Below are 15,940 nucleotides of genomic sequence, written 5' to 3'. Positions count from 1 at the left end.
GGATTGCAAACTGGTTCAACCATTCTGGAAATCAGTCTGGAGGTTCCTCAGAAAATTGGACATTCCACTTCCTGAGGACCCAGCTATACCTCTCTTGGGCATACTCCCAGAAGATGCCCCAACATAAACAAAGACACATGCTCCACTATGTTCATAGCAGCCTTATTTATAGTAGCCAGAAGCTGGAAAGAACCCAGATGCCCTTCAACAGAGGAATGGATACAGAAAATGTGGGACATTTACACAATGGCATACTACTCAGCTATCAAAAACAATGACTTCATGAAATTCATAGGCAAATGGAACGAACTAGAAAATATCATCCTGAGTTAGGTTACTCAATCACAGAAAAACATACTTTTCACTCATTGATAAATGCACTCATTGATAAATGGATATTAGCCAAAAAGCTCAAATATATATATAAATGTGTGTGTGTGTGTGTGTGTGTGTGTGTGTGTGTGTGTGTGTAGTAAATCTAAAAAATTAAAAAAGGGGGGGACTATAGAGCTAAACAAAGAATTCTCAACTGAGGAATATAGGATGGGTGAGAAGCACCTAAAGAAATGTCCAACATCCTTGGTCATCAGAGAAATGCAAATCAAAACAACCCTGAGATTCCGCCTCACACCAGTGAGAATGGCTAAGATAAAAAACTCAGGTGTTCAATGGCTTATGCTCTAAGATCAAGAATCGACAAATGGGATCTCATAAAACTGCAAAGCTTCTGTAAGGCAAAGGACACTGTGGTTAGGACAAAACGGCAACCAACAGATTGGGAAAAGATCTTTACCAATCCTACAACAGATAGAGGCCTTATATCCAAAATATACAAAGAACTCAAGAAGTTAGACCGCAGGGAAACAAATAACCCTATTAAAAATGGGGTTCAGAGCTAAACAAAGAATTCACAGCTGAGGAATGCCGAATGGCTGAGAAACACCTAAAGAAATGTTCAACATCTTTAGTCATAAGGGAAATGCAAATCAAAACAACCCTGAGATTTCACCTCACACCAGTGAGAATGGCTAAGATCAAAAACTCAGGGGACAACAGATGCTGGCGAGGATGTGGAGAAAGAGGAACACTCCTCCATTGTTGGTGGGATTGCATACTGGTACAACCATTCTGGAAATCAGTCTGGAGGATCCTCAGAAAATTGGACATTGAACTGCCTGAGGATCCAGCTATACCTCTCTTGGGCATATACCCAAAAGATGCCCCAACATATAAAAAAGACACGTGCTCCACTATATTCATTGCAGCCTTATTTATAATAGCCAGAAGCTGGAAAGAACCCAGATGCCCTTCAACAGAGGAATGGATACAGAAAATGTGGTACATCTACACAATGGAATATTACTCAGCTATCAAAAACAACGACTTTATGAAATTCGTAGGCAAATGGTTGGAACTGGAAAATATCATCCTGAGTGAGCTAACCCAATCACAGAAAGACATACATGGTATGCACTCATTGATAAGTGGCTATTAGCCCAAATGCTTGAATTACCCTAGATGCCTAGAACAAATGAAACTCAAGACGGATGATCAAAATGTGAATGCTTCACTCCTTCTTTAAAAGGGGAACAAGAATACCCTTGGCAGGGAAGAGAGAGGCAAAGATTAAAACAGAGACTGAAGGAACACCCATTCAGAGCCTGCCCCACATGTGGCCCATACATATACAGCCACCCAATTAGACAAGATGGATGAAGCAAAGAAGTGCAGACCGACAGGAGCCGGATGTAGATCGCTCCTGAGAGACACAGCCAGAATACAGCAAACACAGAGGCGAATGCCAGCAGCAAACCACTGAACTGAGAATAGGACCCCCGTTGAAGGAATCAGAGAAAGAACTGGAAGAGCTTGAAGGGGCTCGAGACCCCATATGTACAACAATGCCAAGCAACCAGAGCTTCCAGGGACTAAGCCACTACCTAAAGACTATACATGGACTTACCCTGGACTCTGACCTCATAGGTAGCAATGAATATCCTAGTAAGAGCACCAGTGGAAGGGGAAGCCCTGGGTCCTACTAAGACTGAACCCCCAGTGAACTAGACTGGTGGGGGGAGGGCGGCAATGGGGGGAGGGTTGGGAGGGGAACACCCATAAGGAAGGGGAGGGGGGAGGGGGATGTTTGCCCGGATACCGGGAAAGGGAATAACACTCGAAATGTATATAAGAAATACTCAAGTTAATAAAATAAATAATAATAAAGTGTAAAAAAAAAACTCAGGTGTTAGCAGATGCTGGCGAGGATATGAAGAGGAACACTCCTCCATTGTTGGTGGGATTGCAAGCTAGTACAACCACTCTGGAAATCAGTCTGGCAGTTCCTTAGAAAATTAGGACCCAACTATACCACTCCTGGGCATATACCCAAAAGATGCTCCAACATATAACAAGGACACATGCTCCACTATGTTCATAGCAGCCTTATTTATAATAGCCAGAGAAACAACCCAGATGCCCTTCAACAGAGGAATGAATACAGAAAATGTGGGACAATTACACAATGGAGTACTACTCAGCTATTAATACAATGACTTCGTAAAATTCTTAGGCAAATGGATGGAACTATCGTCCTGAGTGAGGCAACCCAATCATAAAAGAACACATTTGGTCTGCACTCACTGATAAGTGGATATTAGCCCAAAAGCTTGGAATACCCAAGATACAATTCACAAACCACACGAAGCTCAAGAAGAAGGAAGACCGAAGTGTGGATGCTTCAGACCTTCGTAGAACGGGGAACAAAAATACTCACAGGAGGGAATACAGAGACAAAGTGTGGAGCAGAGACTGAGGAAAGGCCATCCAGAGACTGCCCCACTTGGGGATCCATTCCATATACAGACACCGAACCCAGATACTACTGCAGATGCCAAGAAGTGCTTGTTGACAGGAGCCTGGTATAGCTGTCTCCTGAGAGGCTCTGCCAGAGCATGACAAATACAGAGGCAGATGCTCACAGCCAAATATTGGACGGAGAACCTGGTCTCCAATGGAGGAGTTAGAGAAAGGACTGAAGGAACCGAAGGGGTTTGCAACCCCATAAGAAGAACAACAATGCCAACCAACCAGATCCCAGAGAGCTCCCAGGGACTAAACCACTATCCCAAGAGTACACTGGGATGGACCTACGGCTCCAATCACATATGTAGCAGAGGATGGCCTTGTGGGCTATCAATGGGAAGAGAGGCCCTTAGTCCTATCAAGGCTCGATGCCCCAGTGTAGGGGAATGTCAGGGCAGGGAGGTGGGAGAGAGTGGTTGGGTAGGTAGGAAGCACTCTCATAAAACCAGGGAGAGATAAGGGTGTTCTGGAGGGGAAACCAGGAAAGGGGATAACACTTGAAATGTAAATAAAAAACTATTTAATAAAAGAAAAAATGTCAAAAGAAAAAAATACTGGAGAATTCCAAAGGCTTGTGGAATTATATGTTGAGCCTCCAGCTATTCCTGGACTTTTGTCATAGACCATTGCCCAATCTATTTTTTTTTAAAGATTTATTTATTTCATGTATGTGAGTACACTGTTGATGTCTTCAGACACACCAGAAGAGGGCATCAGATCTCACTTCAGATGGTTGTGAGCCACCATGTGGTTGCTGGGATTTGAACTCAGGACCTCAGGAAGAGCAGTCAGTGCTCTTAACCACTGAGCCATCTCTCCAGCCTGACCATTGCCCAATCTAAATGGTTTGGTCTGTCAACTACCTTAGTGGTAAGGCTGTTGGCGTCCTATCATCAGTGGCTTCTTGATGTAAGGCTGAATTGTCAGCCCCTGCTGCGTTTTGTTTATGGACGGCCTGGATGGTCTGTGACTGTCTTTGATAACATTCCTTAACTAATTTAATTTTTTTATTAGGAGCCTGACCGGTTTTGTGGCCAGCCTCTGAAACTAAAGGGATATTAATTCGTGTTTCCCACTGTTGTAACAGATCTCTTCCCCATAAATTTATGGTTATATCAGCCACATACGGCCTTAATTTTCCTATACAACCTTCTAGCCCTGTATATTTTGTTTTATTTGGGATAAAGTCCCAACTCCTTGAAATTGGATGTCTACTTCTTGAAAAAGTAGACAACCTGTAGGTCAAAAGTTTGGAGAGATAATGGCAACATCTGCTCCGGTGTTGACCGTTCCTTCGGTCTCAATATTGTTCACTAATACTCTTAGCCTGGGCCTTTGATGCTCTATAGATGTTTGTCGAAATATTTGGTTTTGGCCCCTTTTTAGGTTTTTTTGAATCATTTATAGAATTTCCCTAAGCCTGGTTATTGGGTCTCACAATGTCTGTTTTCAGAGCAGTGGCATTTAATTGTCCTGATGAAGAGAAGTCTCCCTGCCTGGCATTGGGACCCACAAGAGCCCCTTGGGAGTTTTTGGGTAGTGTGGCCCCATTTGTCTGTTGTTGCTCTACGTTCCCTAGTCAAATGTTGGCATTTGCCACATCTTTAACATATTCCAGGAGGCATAAGGCTTCCTTTGGGATTAATTTGGTTTTCTCTGTAGTTTATCTTGAAATGACCCTGCTCACCACAATTAAGATATCAGAAATTTTGGGCTATCTCAAGGCCTCTAGGGGCACTTTCTTTTATTAAGATCCTATCAGGCAAACAAGGTCCGATATCAACTGTATGTCTAATCCCCTCATCTGTTGACGCTGACCTTTAATGGTCTGATTATTTCTTTCTATTTAGCATTTGTGTTTCAAAAGCTAAAGACACGATTATTGCCGTTCTTGGCTGATGGATCCAATATACTCCTTTCTATAGCAGAAGTCAATTTGTAAAACGTCAGGGAATGTTTTCTTTGGACCTTGAATGGTTTGAGAAAGGGGTTCAAGTCTTTTCCCTGTTTCCGTGACCTTGTCCCAGGCATTTAAAGCTGTCAAGGTTTCCTCATCATACTCAGCCTGAACCTCAACCCCAGCAAAACGACCCTCACCAAGCAGTTGATCTTTAGAAATATTGCTACCTCTGGTTTTATTTTGTAATGTTATCTCACTTACCTCTTCTCTCCACCATGAGAACCATTGTAAATGTGACCCAGGTCACATTTTAATATTTTAATATTAAATTTTAATATTGGTTTTTGACATATCTTCCCAGTCTTGGAGGATTGGTCTATTTTTAATAGCCCAAGAAGTCAGGATTTATTCTTAAAATGGCGAATGCATTCCAAATTTAGTGTCACTTTCCTTACATTTTCTCGGTTCTAACTCATCCATGGGTTGCCATTCAAATTCCTGGTAACCCTGTAGACGATCATCGTCTGGTGGTCTTTGTTGTATATGAACCAGAGAAACTAAAGTTCATTTTCTAACAAGCTTTGGTGGGCTTCCTCTGATTTTATCTTCTGTATCTACCTGAGTATTTTCCCCAATTAATATCTTAAGTTCCTCCCTTAAGGTCAGTGCCATGCTTCCTATCTCTCTCCTTTTGCTGTTCCTCCTGCTCCATAAACGTCTGTATCCTCTGTTCAAGGTTCTGCTTCCCTGCTTTCTTTCTTTATATTGTAATTCTGATACTCTGATGTCTATTCTATTTTGATTGATTGATTTTTAAAGACTCTCCTCCAAGCCTTGTTTCCAATCTTCATTATTTTATCTCTGCCACTCAGTCTGATCTGTGAGCTCTACCACCTTTTTTTCTAGTGTCTTCTCCAGCTCCTGTCTCCAAACTTCATTCTCCTCTCTGTTGCTTATCATAACCTATAAAGTCCTGTACCTTTAGTTTAGTCAGGTCCTAAACGTATCCCTCTGTTGATTAGTCTCATCTATTAATATATATAAAATATACACTTGTATTATCAATGTATAATTCTTATTACCTAATCTGGAGCTTTTTTTTTTTTTTTTTTTTTTTTTTCGGAGCTGGGGACCGAACCCAGGGCCTTGTGCTTCCTAGGCAAGCGCTCTACCACTGAGCTAAATCCCCAACCCCAATCTGTAGCTTCTTGTACCTTTGTCTCCCTCTGGTGTTCAACTCAGGATATTGTTCTCTCGAATTCTTTTATTCGAAGGGAGGCAAACTGTAGAAGGACCAGCAGCTTTTGTGTTTTTGAGCCCATCTCTGTCTTCCTGTAGGTTGTGGCAGGCAGTGTGTGTCAATCTCAGGTAGTCTGTAGTGTAAGAAAAGATCTGGCCATCCCACATCCTGTTTAGACATGGAGGACATGGGAAATCGAGCACGGGAAGTGGGGGATATGGGAAATCGAGCACGGAAATGGGGGATATGGGAAATCAGGCACAGGAAGGATCGCTCAGTGGAGATTCCCAGATCAGCCTGTTGCGTCTATGAGAAGGCTTTGGAAAGTTAAATGTCATTTTGTTGCTGTTGTTGTTGATCTTTAGTTGTGACGGCTGTTTTACAGGTAGTTGTAACCCAGGGTCCTTGGTCTTGTTTTAGGGTCAAGGAACCCCAATTGTGTTGTGGCACTGGACTAAGTTCCAGCACAGGGCTGGAGTGCTGTTTCTGGTTGTTGAGGTTTGCTTGGGGCTTGGGAGGGAGCCTCTCAGCTCTCTGAGGACCCCTTAGGCCCACTCGCGTTTAATTTACACACTGCTGCATGCAGCTTTAGAGCACAGCCCTAGCTGCTTAGGGGTGGGGGTGGGAGGGCGGTAATTATCTCAGGTTAGTTGAGTTCTAAGCCTCACGTTGGGTGCCAATTTGTTGCTGAAATTTCCAACCCCAATAAGCCTATATAAAAAACACACGCTCCAGTTATTATAATTAAAAGCTATAAACCTAGATTGGGCAGATCTAACATTATACCAACTTTTCCCCAGGTATGAGACCCCCTTGTTACTTGTGGTTTCCCCTGGCCACATGGCTCTGGTCCATCATGGCTTCCTCCTCCTCTTCTTCAGTCCTCTCTCCACCTCTCCCCTCCCCTCCCCTCCCCTCCTCCCTTCCCCTCCTCCCCTCCTCCCCTCCCTCCCCTCCCTTCCCCTCCCCTCCTCCCCTCCCTCCCCTCCCCCCTCCCCTCCCCTCCCCTCCCCTCCCCTCCTCCCCTCCCCTCCCCTCCTCCCCCCTCCCCCCTCCCCTCCCCTCCCCTCCCCTCCCCTCCTCCCTTCCCCTCCCCTCCTCCCCTCCCCTCCCCTCCTCTCCTTTCCACCTGCCCCCACTCACAAAAACCTCTTGACCTATCTTTGCCCTCCACCACGGGCAATCACGGGCTCTAGTCTTTATTGACTAGTTAAAATGGGGAGAAGTTTCACATAGGATCACCTGGGTAAGTGATCAACTGCTTATTGAAAACAGCAGTTTTGAAGAAACAAAATTAACATCAAAATAGAAACAACATCAAGACAGCCAGCAACATCTGTAGGCTTAGATTTTTCAAAACCTACTTTTTTAAAGAAACGATTTATTTATTTTAGGTAACTGAATACACTGTCATTGTCTTCAGAAACAATAGAAGAGGGCATCAGTTCCCATTTACAAGTGGTTGTGAGCCACCATGTGGTTGCTGGGAATTGAACTCAGGGCCCCTGGAAGAGCATTCAGTGCTCTTAACCTCTGAGCCATCTCCCCAGCCCCAAAACCTACTTTTAATAAGGGTTCTTAAGTGTTTTAACCTCCTTTCTAGCCCACCACCCACCAGAGGTAATGGAAAGGAAAGGTTAATTGAGCAAAGGAGGATGTGGACCTGTTTAGAGCAAATCCAATCTGTTTTGTCAGGATATCAGCAGTTCAGTTCAGACAAATCAGCAGTGGCAGCTTGATCCACTCGCAAACACCACTCATGACTCAGTAATGGGAAGTCAATCCAGAAGAAACCACAAGGCTCCGCCAATCAGCCCGAGTCAGCAGAAGTGGCAAGAAAACTACCAAAAGTTTTTTGGCACATTTCTCTCTATGAAGTCACAACAAATGATGACCAGCAAAAAAAAAAAAGGTAAGGCATACCAATACCACACAGCATCATCAGCGAAGACCAGCGTCCAACGATGATCAGCAAAGAGTGGCAAGGCGTACCAATACCATCCAGCATTATCCACTGTCCTTGTGCTATATTTATGTCCTTTCCAAACATCATGTGTTCTCTCAAGCATGCCCTTTAGCAAAACATCACATACTCTTTGCCCAGGCTCCCTCCAGAAAAACACCACGTGTTTGTTCTCAGCAAAACATCCCCTCCCCATGTGTCTGTTTCAGCAAAAGCATCCTCTCATAAGACAGTTTCCAGAAAAACATCACATGACACAACGAAGTCTCCAGAGAAACCACAAATTTCCACTTCAGACATCAAATTCCTATATGTGCTGAGCCATTTCACTGGCCCAAGAGATATCAGATACATACAATAGGCTCTACCAAACCACACTGCCTCTTAGTTAGGGTTCTCATCTCTCATTTCCACACAGGATGTTGTAAAAGGGGCTTTGATAGCTGCCTGTTTCGTCCACTTGCAGAAATGGTTTCTTGGTATCATCTCCTGGAAGACAGTAGAGTCTCCCTCTTTCCCCACAACCACAATCTCACTTTGACCCTGCCTCCTATGTCATATGAAATGGGGGAGCAGGGTCTTTATGGGATTTTTAAAAGATTTATTTATTTATGGGGCTGGGGATTTAGCTCAGTGGTAGAGCGCTTACCTAGGAAGCACAAGGCCCTGGGTTCGGTCCCCAGCTCCGAAAAAAAGAACCAAAAAAAAAAAAAGATTTATTTATTTCATGTATGCAAGTACATAGTCGCTGTCTTCAAACACACTAAAAGAGGGCATCAGATCCCCATTACAGATGGTTGTGAGCCACTATGTGGTTGCTGGGACTTGAACTCAGGACCTCTGGAAGAGCAGTCGGTGCTCTTAACCGCTGAGCCATCTCTCCAGCCCCTGTATGGGGTTTTTAACTTAAAATTTTTTTTTACATTTACTTTATTTGGTTTCTGTATATAAATGAGTGTAGTTCAGAAAACAACTTGAGAGAAGTGAGATCTTTCTTTCTATCTTCATCTTAGAATAGGGATCAGCTGCTCTCTAGGAACGTCGTGGGCTTGCAGGTTGGGACTACAGAGGCCTTTGGACTAAGTGACGACTGGTTGTCAAATCCCACTCACTACCCAATGAGAGACAGCTATTCTGAAACTACTCGAGAGCATTGACACACAAACCTCAAGGACTGAGTATTGGTTTCTCATTATTATTTTAAAGCCTTAATAAATGTATATATGTATGTACACACACATTCACACATGTATAGACAAGCACATATACATACTATATATATACATATATACACACACACACATATATATATACACATACGTACACACACATATGAATACATTTTCATCCTCTTGATTATGTCCCTCTAGAGAACCTGACTACAATAAGTTGTTACCAAAAGTGATTCTGGAGAAAAATAATTTTAAGGATGAGTTTTCTAGTGGGCTTAGCTGGAACGGATCTTCAGCGGGATACACAGAACCTATTAACACGAAAGACCCCGCAGATAGTATTTGGAGCACTGAATCCGTGGTGTGCACTATTTAAAGAACTTGTCTAGACAAATACACTTGATCTCCTACGTGAAAAATTCGAACGTTTGCGGGAAATGCTAGTTGGCTCCTTTTAGCATCCTTGAACAAAGTTACAAAAAGACAGTGAGCTGAGTGATAAAACTGACTGGCCCCAGACACGTATAAACATTCCGAGGGTTTCTAAGTGTGCAATGGGAGAGACTCTTTCCTCCTGAAGTCATAGAGCTCAGGTTTCAGAAAACCAAGCCCAAGCCCTCATTATACGATTAGCTGAGTTCCAACATAAACTTAGCTGTCAGCTTTGTTGAATGTCAGCAGTTACAGCACTGAGTTTTAAAAGAGTAGGATCCCTACTACCACCATCGTATGGTGTGAGAGGGCCCTAATGAGGTTGGAGGTGGTAACCCTTCAGATTCTGAGGGGTCCCTTTTCCTGGAAATGGGTGCTCCACTATTAGCAGAAGATGCACCATACCCTCCCTCCCGACCCCTGCAATGCTGCCTCCTCTGCCTTTGCCTAACTTGATTAATCCTGTCCCCTGTAGAGCAGGCTATGACCTTCCCTAAAGACATCAGACACAGCAATGCTGCTGTCCCCCAGGAGCCACCTATTGTCACCTTTAGATCTATAACAAGGCTCATGCTTAAGCAGCCCCTGGAGGTAAAGCAGACGTGAGATGACATATGAGCTGAACTTCACCACTAAAGAACCGAGGGCAACAGATTTTACAGGCATGGAGAAATGGTGGAAGGGACATAAAACCGAATCCGGCTGAGTTTATCATCAGCATGGGGTCACCAAGCAGAGGTTCCAAGCTTGATATTAAAGCTGGCACCGTTAGAAAATGACAACAGGGGGTTGGGGATTTAGCTCAGTGGTAGAGCGCTTGCCTAGCAAGTACAAGGCCCTGGGTTCGGTCCCCAGCTCCGGAAAAAAAAAAAAAAAAAAAAAGAAAAGAAGAGAAAAGAAAGAAAAAAAAAGAAAATTAAAAAAAAAAAGAAAATGACAACAGATACCAAGAGTTTGAAGTAGTTGTGAAAAGATGGCCTACTGAAAAGGAGCTAGAGGTGCCTAATAGTCCTTGGTTTCATGTCAAAGGAGAGATTTTTTAAGGCTTAAAGAAATTGGGATGCTGGAGTGAATTTTTTTTGCTTAAAAACTAATCCTTGGGACTGGAGAGATGGCTCAGCGATTAAGGGTACCTGCTGTCCTTCCAGAGGACCTTGGTTCAAATCTCAGCACCCACATGGCAGCTCACAACAAGCATACAAGCAGGCAAAACACCAATGTAACATATGTGTATATTATATATAATATGTATATATGTATATTACACATGTGTATATGTGATGTGTGTATACATATGTGTATATATACATATATATATATGTGTGTATATATATATAAATAAATATATATTCTAATCTTCCACAATGGGAGGGACCAGTGCCATCCCTTTCACTAGTACTATAAAGTGAAAAATAACGAGAGAGACACCAGCACTTTTGAAGAGTTCTGTTGTCGTCCTTCTTGTGCCAGGCCTTACGGTGGGAGATGTTGATTCTCAATTGGATGAGTTAAATATAACAGGTTTAATTGTGCCTGAAAGTAGTAGGGACCACTGGCACGTTGACTCACCGAAGGCTAGGTGAGCAGTCACCATACAGGAGCCCATACAAAGTGACGGCTGTAACCCTGGTTCACATGAGACTTTGGGACTGGCTAATCAATCGTGGTTTTCTGGAATGGAATAGGTAAGATTACTCACTTTCATTTTTTGTTCGATCTATACATGTGGAAAACTCTAGAACAAGTGAAAGCCTACATTGGATCAGAAAAATCACAGCCAAATAATTTCCAGACCAGAGCCAGTTTAAGGGGCAGCTCCCTGGAGGAAGGACTTCCCGACACCTACGAGCCTTCCTCTGTCCCACCCAAGGACCCACGGTGTTTTACCAGAGAATCTGTACATTGGGCAAAGGATTCTGGGTGATTCGTTGGATACTGATTCTGAGACTCCCCTCCCCAGACACTGTGAGCCTCCCATTAAAGTAAAAGCAAGATTGTAAGCAGCCTCACTCCATGGCCTCTGCATCAGTTCACACAGATTCCTGCCAGAGTTCCTGCCCTGGCTTCCCTGGATCACGGACTTCGAGCTGGAAGATAAACAAACCCTTCCCTCCCTAAGCCAGTCCCTATAGGTTGTGGCATTTTATCCCAACAATAAAAACCCTAAGAAATCAAACTCAAGTTGTCAGCATTGGTGACAAGTGTCTACACCCACTTAACCTTCTTGCCACCACATCCCTGGGTGTGAAGATTTCTGAGAAACAGTCATAGAGCCCAGGTTGCTGGAACTTACTACACAACTGGTGCGCTCCTTGAACTCCTTCCTAATCCTCTTGCCTTTCCTTGCCAGTGCTGGAATCACAGGCAAGTGCTACCACTCCAGACTCTATGGAATATTAACTAGCTCTTGACAGGTCCCCAGTCCCTGCCGCCATCCCACCAGAGAGAGTATTTTAGTTTTATTTATATTTATTGTTTTAACTTTTGTAGACTGGATCATAACATGTGATCTTGAACCCCAGATTTCCTCAGACTTTTGAGAGGGTTCTAGTTTTAAAATTCAAATCTGGAAGGCATAATGCATTTAGGATGGCCTGAAACCTACTACATAGCCCAGGTTGGCCTCGAACTGCAGCAATCCTCTTGCCCTCAGCCTCTTAGAAGGCTTTTAGTTTAGGCACAAGACACAGGTGTGATATTCAGGTGTGATGTAATTTTTTAAAAATGGGTTTTATTATGGCATTTTGTGTGTGTGCATGTGTGCATGTTCATTTGTGTGTGGGTTCATGCACATGTATGTGTGCATGTGTAAGTTAGGGGTCAACCTTAAGGGTCACTACTTTGTTTTATTTTGTGACAATGTCCTTCTTTGACCTGGGGCTTACTGATTATGCTAGGTTGGCTGGCCAGTGAGTTCTAGGGATGTACCTCTCTGTCTCCCCAGCCTGACGGTCCTGGGGGTTGTACTCAGGTCCTCCTGTTTACAGAGTAGGCACTTTACAAACTGAGTTACAATGGGCCATCTTCCTATTAACCTGGCTGGATCTAGAATCACTTTAAAAGGTATTGAGACATAGGTGTGTCTGCGGGGGCATTCACAGAGAGGATTAACTGAGGGGACAAATCCACCCTGAATGCAGGCAGCACTCTCCCATGGGCTGGGGCCTGTACTGAATGGAAGGGGGAAAGGGAAAAGCCAGCTAGGCACTGCCATTCCCTTCCTCCTCCTCCTCCTTCCTCCTTCTTCCTCCTCCTTCCTCCTTCCTCCTTCCTCCTTCCTCCTCCTCCTTCCTCCTTCCTCCTTCCTCCTTCCTCCTTCCTCCTTCCTCCTTCCTCCTTCCTCCTTCCTCCTTCCTCCTCCTTCCTCCTTCCTCCTCCTTCCTCCTTCCTCCTTCCTCCTCCTTCCTCCTTCCTCCTTCCTCCTTCCTCCTTCCTCCTTCCTCCTTCCTGGCTGCCTGTCTTTCTCTGACATGCCCTCCACACCAAGATGGACTGACACTTCTGAAACCATGAGCCAAAATAAACCCTCCTCTTAGAAAGAGAGGAAGGAAGGAAGGAAGGAAGGAAGGAAGGAAGGAAGGAAGGAAGGACAAAAGAAAGGGAGGGGGCAGGAGAGAGCCGGGAAGGAAGGTGATTTAGCTTTCAGCCTGCCATAAATAACCCCTGAGGAACGTAAAACAAACCTGCTGCCTGCTTGAGGAGGGGAAAGGGAGAAACTTAGGGATGAATTCCGTCTGTAGCCCAGAGCATTGCTCAACCTCAAGAAGTTTAATAACATGATATTGTGAACCATGGATGTTGGGATGCAGTCTGTGGGCTGAACATGAATTCCAACAGTCTGACACCACACACTTGGCAAAAGTTTGTTCCAGATTTAAAATTCTCAAGTTATTATAAAACATGGTTGACTAAGGACAGCTCAGTGGGCGGAGGTGCATGCTGCCAAGCTGATGAGTAAGGCTCAGTCCCTTGGACCCACATAATAAAAGCAGAGAACCAGCTATCAGCTCCACACATGTGCCATGGCACCACACACACGCACACACACACACACATGCACACATATACAAGCGTGCACGCACACATACACACACGCACACTCACACGAGCGTGCATGCACACATGCACGCACACGCACACACACACAAGCGTGCACGCACACACATATACACGCATACACACACACGCACACACACGAGCATGCACACACATGTGCACACACGAACATGCACGCGCGCGCACATACACACTCGCGCGCACACACACATGGTGTGCACGCACACATTCACACACTCACATGCACACACACACACACACGCATGCACACACACTAAATGAAATGTAATAAAACTTTTAGAAAAACAAAACAGAAGATGGCTGAATAGGTTACTACAGCACCTGCTCTTGGCCTCTCAGCTTTACGTTCTTCTCTACACCCACGGGATCTCTTTCCTGATGACAATTCCGTTGCACCTATATGACAGAACGCTCACCTTCACTTCTCCAGCCACGACTTCTAACTTCACCCTTGTGTCTGTGGTGCAGACGCCACACGACAGAGCCATCTGAGCTCCTCACTGTTGCTCTGTATCCCAACCCCTCACGTTTACCCAGATGGCTGTCTCTATACACACTTCCTTGTCAGTGAGACAGCAGAGTGACGGTCTTGCCAAGTTTATACCGTCCTCTTTGAGAAGCTTCAACATATCCGCTGAAGTTCTCAACATGGGGCTGCTATGCAGAAGTCAAAACTATTGGGGGGAGCAGCGATTCCCAGGGTATCCAAGTTGTGAGCCAATCTAGACCTGAAGTAGCTTAGAATGAAAACTACCAGTACATCGGGACCAGCCCGACATTCAGCTCTTCCTTGGGACTTTAAGGAGACGAGGAGCTATGGCTGGTCACTGAGGGACAGATAACGGCTGAATTCCCTGTAGAACTCTGCTGATCTTATGCTTTCAAGTCCGTGAGCACTCCACGTGTGTGTGTGGGGGGGGGGGAGAAAGGATATTGAATGCAGGAGTTTCTCCTTCTTTTCCTCCCTTTCTCTCTCTCTCTTTTTTTTTTTTTTTTTTTTTTTGGTTCTTTTTTTCGGAGCTGGGGACCGAACCCAGGGCCTTGCGCTTCCTAGGTAAGCGCTCTACCACTGAGCTAAATCCCCAGCCCCTCCCTTTCTCTTTTTATTTGTCATTTATTAATGTGCTTTCCCAAGTGGCTTTAGAATGTCCCTCACAGGAACCTGGCAGACTGCAGGGCCAGAATTCCTACTGCGGACGCTATTGCCATCTTATTGGCCATGACGACCTTTGCTCCAGTCCTGATGACCTGGATTCAATCCATGGGACCACACTGTGAAAGGAAAGAATGGACTCCCACAAGCTGTCCTCTGTTACCTGAATTCCCCCTGTGGTGTGTGACCCCCCTCACACACAAATCATAAATGTCATAAAAAATAAAACTTTAAAAGACTTAGAGGATAATGCAAAATACTATCTGTACCTATATTCGGAAAGCATCAATGAATAAAACAGAAGTAAGGGATTAAGACGGATATGGTGTAGGAATAAATGTCTCACTAGAAATGGCAGCTTCCTGTTTTGGAGAATGTTAAAGTCTCATTCACTGGTACACTTTACTGTTTTGGTTGTGATCATGTGTAAATCCTGGTCACTATCATACTCTGAAGTAATGTCTGAAAGGCTTAGAAAAATCAACTTGCCTTATTAAGACAACAAATGAAACTATATAGGTTCTTTTCTACGCCAAGGATTAAAACGCTGAGGGGTCTGGTGATGTGACGCAGCTCAGTTGTTTGACCACTTTCTGAGCATGCACCAGGCTCTGGGTTAACTGTCCCTGCACATCAACCAGGTGTGGTGGCATGGATCTCCAATCCCAGCAAGAGGACCTCAGACGATCAGTTATTCCTGTCTAGCCTAAGATATACGAGACCTTGTCTCAATAAGGAGTGGGAGTGGGAAGGAGGAGGAGAAGGGAGGGAGAGGAGGGGGAAGGGAGGGGGAAGGAGGGGGAAGGGAGGGGAGGAGGAGCCTATAGGGTAGGTGAGAAGAAGGTGGTATAGTCCCTGAGCAGTGCAAGATCTGTCAAAGTGTTGGCGCCAGCCTGCCGCTGTAAAACACCACCACAGGAGTTATCCAAAAACAGCAACTGTCAAAACAGCTACATCTCCTCAGCCTGCAGGAGGTACCCTACAGGAGCTGGCAGCACTTCCCACCTCAGCTTACGGCCTTCCCGAAATACCACAGCAGGAGCTGTTGACAATGATAACACCTTCTCCAGCCTCCCCCAGCCTCCCCAAGCAGCTCAGCAGTGATGGTGCCCCAGCCTAAGCAGCCTGTGGCTGAGAAGGA

This window comes from Rattus norvegicus, chromosome 14, assembly GCF_036323735.1.
Source record: "Rattus norvegicus strain BN/NHsdMcwi chromosome 14, GRCr8, whole genome shotgun sequence".
NCBI lineage: Eukaryota > Metazoa > Chordata > Mammalia > Rodentia > Muridae > Rattus > Rattus norvegicus.
The sequence above is the reverse complement of the archived record's forward strand: the minus strand, read 5'-3'. Positions refer to the sequence as shown.